The following is an 8,381-nucleotide window of genomic DNA, read 5'->3' as shown; positions in this document are numbered from 1 at the left end:
CCCTTAATAATCTGTAACGTTATTCCCTGACCACCAGAAACTTCTATGCCTAAACTCTGTAGCGTACACTTTTTTAAAAACATCTTAGTAAAATCAGAGGCTGTCAGGGGGTCTAACCCCCTGCTTAGGGCAGGACTTATCCCCCACTAAATCCCCACCTGGTCTCCTCTGGGGTTGAACTCACAGCCCTGGGTTTAGTAGGCCAATGCTCAAGCCACTGAGCTATCCCTCCCCCCTACATTGACACTTGTTCAAGATCCCAGCTCCTGCTCCTTTGCAAGGTGTGTGTGTCTGCTCTGGGTTTTAAGCCTGCTAACCCAGCGGGGGACTGATTGCCCTCTGGCTTTCTGCCCATCTCCCTCTGCCATGCGCCTGGGCATCAGTGGGACTGTCTCAGGAGAGCAGCTTTCCTACCCCCGGCATCCCAATCTCCACCCAGCTAGGGAACGAGCAGGGGCAGCCCTGAGAAAAGACTCCTTTGAGCGCTGGAGGCCAGCGGGGAACTCTCATTTCCATACCCAGGGTGCATTGCATGCAGCGCAGTGAGTCGCTGCCCAAGGGGCTGGTTTTGCTCGCAATGTTCCTGGTTCCGATGAGCCAATTTGGGATTTAAATTGGTTCAATTAAATTTCCTCTAAAAGGGAGAGGTTTAGTGGGGCTGTCAGTGTAGTCACTCCGAGTTGAGCGGAAGGCGCCTTTCCCCTGGCAGTGCCTCTGCAACAGATTGTGGTTCTTCTTCAGATGGTATAAATCTGTTGTTCCTCTCTGCTTCCCTGCAACAGAACAGAAGTTTTCCCTGGAGAGTAATGTTTATGGTTTTCTACCCAATTTGGTAAGGCTGTTACCTCATGTAGCAAAAAGAAAGCAGAATTGTGGTTGGACTTTTGCTTCTTGAACAGAGCAGTGGTGTGTGTCTCCTTGGATAGCTGCTGCCTGTTTGTGGTGGTGAGGCAACCCTTACTGATGATGGCAGAGGGACAGCTCTCTCTTCTGTTCTGTAGTGATGCTACAATTTTGTGTTGTGCCCCTCCCCTGCTGCAAACCAGGCAGGCAGGCTTGGTGGCTGGCGGTGGTGGGTTGAGCCCAGGTTTCCTTTGGCAGATGCCTGGTTGAGAACTGGTGCTGTATCCTATCCCTCCTTAGTCATCTCTTGTTTAAGCTGACCAGCCCTAAAGTCTGTAGTCTCGTCTCATACTTTGGAAGCCTGCTATTTACCCCTTTCAGTTGTAAAAACGGACTATTGATTCCTACCCTTTCTTTCCTATCTGCTAACCGGTTACTGATCCATGAGAGGGAGGGGCTTGAGTCATCTGGAGTAGCTCGTGACTGTGAGTGGCAACCTCAGGGCAGCCTGTTGAGAAGCAGGGCACAACCCCCAAATCGGTTGTGTGTTCTAGACTTAGATTTCACCAAGTGTCAGATTCTGGATGACGTGCCTTTTATGACTTTTTAAACCAAAACCTTCTATTTGGGGATAATTTAAGCGTTCTATGCAGAGGACTAGAAATGTTTTTATTAACCTGTATTTTAGATCATTTTAACATTTGCTGGAATCAAAGTTTTAAATCTGTTCTTATCACTTTAAGAACTGATACTTCCTCTATCTCAGGACTAGCTATTAAACTGATTTTTTGGAATAGGGAGATGGAATATTGAGCTTCCTCCAGCCACTGCACACAGCGCCCTGTTAATGTGGCACTGAACCTCCATGAACGGTGGACCTCCCTTTGGGGAGAATATCGTGGTTGAAGAGCAGCGAAGAAAAGTGATGTTGTCTGTGTTACCATTTGGTTTGTACTAAGAATATGATTTCAAGTCATTTGTAACTCTTTCATCAGTTATTAGTTACATCTTATTATTAGGCCTCTGAGTTGAAAGGCTGCTCCTGCAGATTTTACTTCATCGTTGTTTGTAGGTCAGTTAAACAGCTGCTTTCTTAGTCTATTCTGTGTAGGTTCTTAAACCGCTCTCCTTAGTCTACCTTCCAGAATTAATTGCATGGTTTGGATCATTCTTTCCCTCGTCTCCCTGCAGAAAAGAGAATTTCCATCTCTTTCTCGTTGGGAAAATGACACCGTCTTAACCTAGGAAACAGTCTCTGTAAATGTTTTGCCCAGACGAGGGCTAGTTCATAGGAGCAGAAGAGGAGGAAGGTTGTGGCCCTTTGAGTCACATTCCTAGCTTGACTCAAGGAAAATAATTAAAAAAAAAATAAAAGTGTCCGGGGTTGGTGTGCAAGCAGCTCAGGGGCAGCAGGTCAGTGGGTGGGTTTTGTGCAAATGAGGAGTGTAGAGGGAACTGTCTTTTTTATTTATTTTTTTTTTAACAGAATTGTGTGTCAAGGGTTCTTGCTTTGAATTCTTCCACTGGAGTCATTTTAGGGAAGTGAGGCTCACTTAGTTACCTAGTTACTGTGTTCGTTGCGTGGCTGAGAGCTCGCCACGGTGAGGTAGAAAGCAGTAGGGGCAGGAGGTGTGCGCGCACCGCAGAGCATAGGTATTGCTTCTTGGCTCTCTGAGCTAAGAGGTGAAAACATTATCTAAAAGCTGTAGCTATTCTTATTAGTTTAATTTCTTCAAATAGACATCTACAAACCATTGTCCTGAAGATAGAATCTCCTGCAGCTATTTTTGAAAAAATTGATGTTGCCCTCCAGATCTATGCTTCTGCTGAAGCTGATTTGCATATGCATTGTACTGCTGAAACCTTGAAAGAAATTTCTTTCTTCTTTTCTTTCAGTTACACCCTTATTGATTGCTGCTGTTCCTGTGTGTTCCACTTTCCTGGAAACCTGGACCACCAGCAAAGATGAAAACATCAGGAGCTGGCAGAAAAAAACCCCAGCAGGCACCTCTACAGGAAGATTGAGCAGCAAAGGCCAGCTCTTGGGGACCTCACATCCAGGAGCAAGAATGTCTTGACAGCTCCTCAGGAGGAGGACCCCAGAAGATCCCCACCTGCTTCCCAGGTCCAGGATGCTGAACACCACTTTCCTGCTCCCGAGACGGACAACACTGGAGGAGCCCCCCCCAAGGATCCAGGATCAGGATGCTGATGGACGCCTTGCCCAGAAGGATGCCACTGGCGGAGCCCCTCCGAGGATCCAGGACCAGGATACTGATGGGCGCACTGCCAAGAAGGACCCCACTGGAGGAGCCCCCTCAATGACTGAGGACCAGGATGCTGATGGCCACCTTGCCAGGAAGGATGCCACTGAAGGAGCCCCCCAGATGACCAAGGACCGGGATGCTGATCGCTGCCCCGCCGGGAGGGACTCTGTCAGAGGAGCCCCCCTGATGACCAAGGACCAGGATGCTGATCGCCACCCCTCTGGGAAGGACGCCGCCAGAGGATCCCCCCAGACGACCCAGAACCAGGATGCTGAGCACCGCCCCGCTGGGAAGGATGCCACCGGAGGAGCCCCCTACATGACAGAGGACCAAGAGGCTGATCACTATCCCTCCGGGAAGGATGTTGCTGGAGGAGCCCCCCAGAGGACTGAGGACCGTGATGCTGAGCGCCGCCCCGCCAGGAAGGATGCCACCAGAGGAGCCCCTCACATGACTGAGGACCAAGATGCTGATTGTCGCCCCACTGGGAAGGATGCCGCCGGAGGAGACCCCCAAATGACCCAGGACCAGGATGCTGAGTGCCACTCCACCGGGAAGGATGCCATTGGAGGAGCCCCCCAGAGGACTGAGGACCGGGAAGCTGAGCGCTGCCCTGCCAGGAAGGATGCCACCGGAGGAGCCCCCCAGAAGACTGAGGACCAGGATGCCGAGTGCTGCTCCGCTGTTCCAGAAAGGGATGCTCCAGAAGGAACAACCTCCTTAACTTGAGACTCTGTAACTTCTTACCACCCGCCTGTCCAGAGGAGGGCCGCTCGAAGGGGAATGGACTCCAGAGCCCTGGATCTCATTGCCACGTGCTATCCTTCTGGGCAAAGAAACATCATGGCCAGTGAGTCCAGCACACCCCCAGGAGCGACTTCACCTTCTCAAGCTTCTCCACCAGACCCAGAGGAATCACCTTCGGTGAGTCTGCAGGCACAAGAAGGGTCCACCCTACAGATGGTGAGGCAGGGGACGATGACCACATCTACCTCCAGTACCCAGTCCCTACAGGCCTCCTCCTCTGCCCCCTTCTGCCTCCCTGTCCATGGAGTCCAGACCCTCGGGGCCCTCAGCAAGCACGTTTGCAAGACCTACAACAAACGGATTGCTTTCCGGTGTAGCCGCTGCAATGCCCCCTTCGAGACTCAAAAGAAATGCAAGTCCCATCACGCCACATGCAAGGGACCCCTCACGATCACAAAGGTGAACCCTGCTGACGTCCTGTGGGCTCCAAGCCCAACCCCCACTGATAGTGCAGCTTCAGCACCCCAACCAGCATCCCCACCATCACGGCAGGTAAGGGGGGACCAACTGCTAATCGAGGAAAGTGCAACCCCCGCCTCTAGGACCGATGATGCACCAAAAGGACCAGCCCCATCTCCAGAATCCCCATGCTGGACCCTGCTGCGAAGGGGATCACTGCCACCTCCCAGGTCAACAACCTCACCAGACGCCTCAGCAACCTCATACAAAACATCCAGCGTGACACGACCACGAGATGGTGCAGTGCTCCCCCACAGGCAACCTCATGTCACCCTGCCACAGGAGCAACTAACACCGCATGCCAGGCCACATGGCGAGACCCAGCCGATGGAGGAGCCTCCTGCAGCCCCTGGTTCCCACGGTCAGACCCTGCCCTCGGGAGACCCAACACCCCCTCCAAGGTTACCCAACGAGCCTCCAATTGCCAAAAAACCCATGCCCCACCGAGGACCCCTCTCTCAGATACCAGCTGCAGACAGCCGGATGCCACCTGCAGAAGATCTCGAACCACCCCCAGTGCTTCCAAACAGAGCCACGCCCCCACAAAGCCCAGCACCGGTGCTCCAGAACCCCACTTCCTTCCGGAAGATCCAGCGCTGGCTCAGAGACACCGAGAGTGGCCCCCACCACCACATCAGGACCCCCGCCTCAGGACCCACATGAACACCACTCTCTAGGTTGAGGAACAAGAAGGCCAGCACCTGAACCTGTGGAGACACCGCAGCAGGAGGAACGACGGCCACGAGCGAGGGTCGCCACACCATGGCAATCTGCCTGGGTGGGAGAACTGGCAAAGGCTGAGGACTTCGAGACCTTCGACAGCCTGATGGACAGACTGACTGCAGAACTCTGTGGAAATTGCTGCCAGAAGAAGGGAACTCCAGGAGACCTCACAGGCCATGTGCAGATTCTCCGCGCTGGGCCATAACAACACTGCCAGAGAAGGCAGGAGAGGGCACGTCGGCCGCTGCTACGATCCGGCGGCTGCATCCCATATACAGAAACTATACAGGATGAACCGGCTGAAAGCCATGAGGGAGATCCTCGACAGGACCTCCTCATACTGTGCCATCCAGCCTGAGAGACTCCACTCCTACTTCAAGGACGTGTTCGATAACGAGGCCCAGACCGACTTGCGACACCCAGAGTGCCTTCTGCTACCCTGGATCGACCTCACTGAAGATCTAGAGCGAGATTTCTCCCCCCAGGAGGTGCAGGAGAGACTGACGAGGAACAAAAACAGCGCTCCTGGAAAAGATGGCATCCGCCACCACCTGCTGAGGAAGCAAGACCCCGGCTGCTTGGTGCTTGCTGCCATCTTCACCAAATGCAAGCAGTTCCATCGTGTTCCTCGCTCCTGGAAAAAGTCCATGACGGTCCTCATTCACCAAAAAGGGGACCGAGACGACCTCGGCAACTGGAGGCCCATCTCCCTCTGCTCCACCATCTACAAGCTGTACGCCAGCTGCCTCGTGGCAAGGATCATGGAGTGGTCAGTTTGCGGGGGTGCCGTCAGTTCAGTCCAGAAGGACTTCATGTCCTCCGAGGAATGCTATGAGCATAACTTCCTCCTTCAGACGGCCATCCAGGAGGTCAGGAGGTCCAAGAGGCAGTGCATCATAGCATGGCTCGACTTGACCAACGCCTTCGGGTCCATACCCCACCACCACATCTTCACCACCCTGGGAGAGTTCGGGATGCCGGCTACCTTCATCCAGATCCTCCGGGACCTCTACTAGGACTGCACCACCACCATCCATGCCACGGACGGAGAGACGGACGCCATCCGCATCCGCCCCCTCAGTCTCATCATTTTCAACCTGGCCATGGAACCGCTCATCCGAGCCATCTCCAATGGCCTGTCCAGCTTCAACCTGCATGGCAAGAAAATCAGCATTCTGACCAACGCAGACAATCTGGCCCCGGTCGCCGACAGCTCGGAAAGCCTCCAGCAAAAGCTCGACGTCACCAGCCAAGCTGGTGAGTGGATCGGCCTGCGTTTCAACCCCAAAAAGTGCGCCTTCCTCCACGTCGACCGTGGCACCAGGGCACTGGTCTGGCCTTCGCGGTTCCTTATCCAGGGCGAGTCCATGACCTCCTTCGAAGAGGGAGAGAGATACCAACACCTCGGCATACCCACAGGAGTCCGCGTCCGGCAGAACCCCGAAGACACCATCGCAGAGATCCAAATCGACTCCTCTCTGCTTGCTCCCTGGCAAAAGATCAAAGCCCTCAACACCTTCCTGATCCCCCAAATCTCCTTTGTCCTCAGGGGATTGGCCGTGGCCAAGGTGCCCCTGAACAAGGCCGACAGCACCATCAGACAGCTGGTTAAGAAATAGCTCCACTTTCCCCAGAGGATGTGCACAGACATCATCTACATTTCCCACAGACAGGGCGGTGCCAACATACCTCGGATGGATGACCTGTGCAACGTGGTGGTAATGACCCACACGTTCCGCCTCGTGACGTGCCCGGACCCGACAGTGAGGAGCATCGCACAGGAGTCTGTACGGGGTGTGGTCAGGAAATGCATCGCCGGAGCCCCCTCCGAGCGGGACGTTGCCACTTACCTCAGCGGCTCCCTGGAGGCTAACTTTGGGAGAGGGGGGGAGACCTATCCTCTCTCTGGTCCCGTGCCCGCAACGCCTCAAGATGCCTGGGTAAGAGGATCGGCTGCTGCTGGAAGTGGTGTGAGGAACGCCAGGAGCTGGGAATACTGGTGCGACGTCTAAAGACCCTGGACCACACCATCGTCACCCCAACTGCCAGAGCCATGCTAGAAAGGTCCCTGAAAGATGCCATCCGCTACCACTACGCTGAGAACCTCAAGCGGAAGCCAGACCAGGGCAAGGTGTTTGAGGTGTCCAGCAAGTGGGATGCCAGTAACCACTTCCTCCCTGGGGGCAGCTTCACCAGGTTCGCCGACTGGCGGTTCATCCACAGGGCCCGACTCAACTGCGTTCCCCTCAACAGAGCCATCCGCCACGGCAGCCGGGACGAGCGCTGCAGGAAGTGCGGCTACGTGAACAAGACCCTGCCGCACGTCCTGTGTGGATGCAAGCAGCACTCCGGAGCCTGGCGGCACGCCACAATGCCATCCAGAACTGACTAGTGAAAGCCATCCCACCATCCCTGGGGAAGATCACCGTCGACTCCGCCATCCTTGGGACAGACAGCCGACTGCGACCCGACATCGTCGTGACGGACGCAGAAAAGGTCCTCCTGGTAGATGTCACGGTGCCTTTCGAAAACCAGTCACCTGCCTTCCACTAGGTCCGAGCACGGAAGGAGTCGAAGTATGCCTCGCTGACTGAGACCCTGAGAGCCCAGGGCTACAAAGTCCAGGTACACGCCCTGATCGTGGGAGCCCTGGGCTCATGGGACCCCCACAACGAGCCGGTTCTGAGAGCATGTGGGGTCGGTCGACGCTGTGCCCGGCTCATGAGACAGATCATGGTGTCCGACACCATCAGGTGGTCCAGAGACATTTATACCGAACACATCACCGGACACCGCCAATACCACACTGCGTAATTGAGACAGCCGACCAGGGAAATAACCCACTTCCTTCCCTGAGGGACCAAGGGACGCACCCCACCCATGTACCTATCCGCTCCATCGATACTGACTTGGACTCCTTATTCATTCCATGGGTGGTGAACCCGAGCCCACTTATTCACTGACCCTTTAAAAACCCTTGCACCCCAATCTGGGTCTATGCCGGTTATGCGATATGTATGTATCTTTTCATCTTTGCAAACGGTATCTGTAACCCCCCATAACCCAAGCCCGACCCCAGATGTAGAGTACCTTCCCTCTCAACCTATGTATATTTCATTTCAAACATTTACTTTAATAAAATTTTTAAATCTGATATGTCCTTGATGTGAGGACTGTATATTAGCTTGATTTTTGAAACGGGTGGGTTAGAACAGAAGCTTGCTTTGTCTGCCCCATGCATCGACCTGGTATTGCAGTGCCTCCAGGAATGGTGTATCTCCT

General features: G+C 54.2%; 1 non-coding gene and 1 pseudogene across 1 annotated transcript; both read left to right on the top strand.

Annotated features, from left to right (window-relative positions):
* Window positions 1-1,529: 1,529 nt before the first annotated feature.
* On the top strand, window positions 1,530-1,726 carry LOC127035101 (U2 spliceosomal RNA). Its single transcript, XR_007769575.1, has one exon. It is a non-coding gene; the product is annotated as a U2 spliceosomal RNA (small nuclear RNA).
* Window positions 1,727-8,210: 6,484 nt separating this feature from the next.
* Window positions 8,211-8,381, top strand: LOC127035078 (uncharacterized; annotated as a pseudogene).

The sequence above is a fragment of the Gopherus flavomarginatus genome, chromosome 15, assembly GCF_025201925.1.
Source record: "Gopherus flavomarginatus isolate rGopFla2 chromosome 15, rGopFla2.mat.asm, whole genome shotgun sequence".
Taxonomy (NCBI): domain Eukaryota; kingdom Metazoa; phylum Chordata; order Testudines; family Testudinidae; genus Gopherus; species Gopherus flavomarginatus.
Note: the sequence above shows the minus strand (reverse complement) of the source record. Positions and strands in the feature narration are given on the sequence as shown.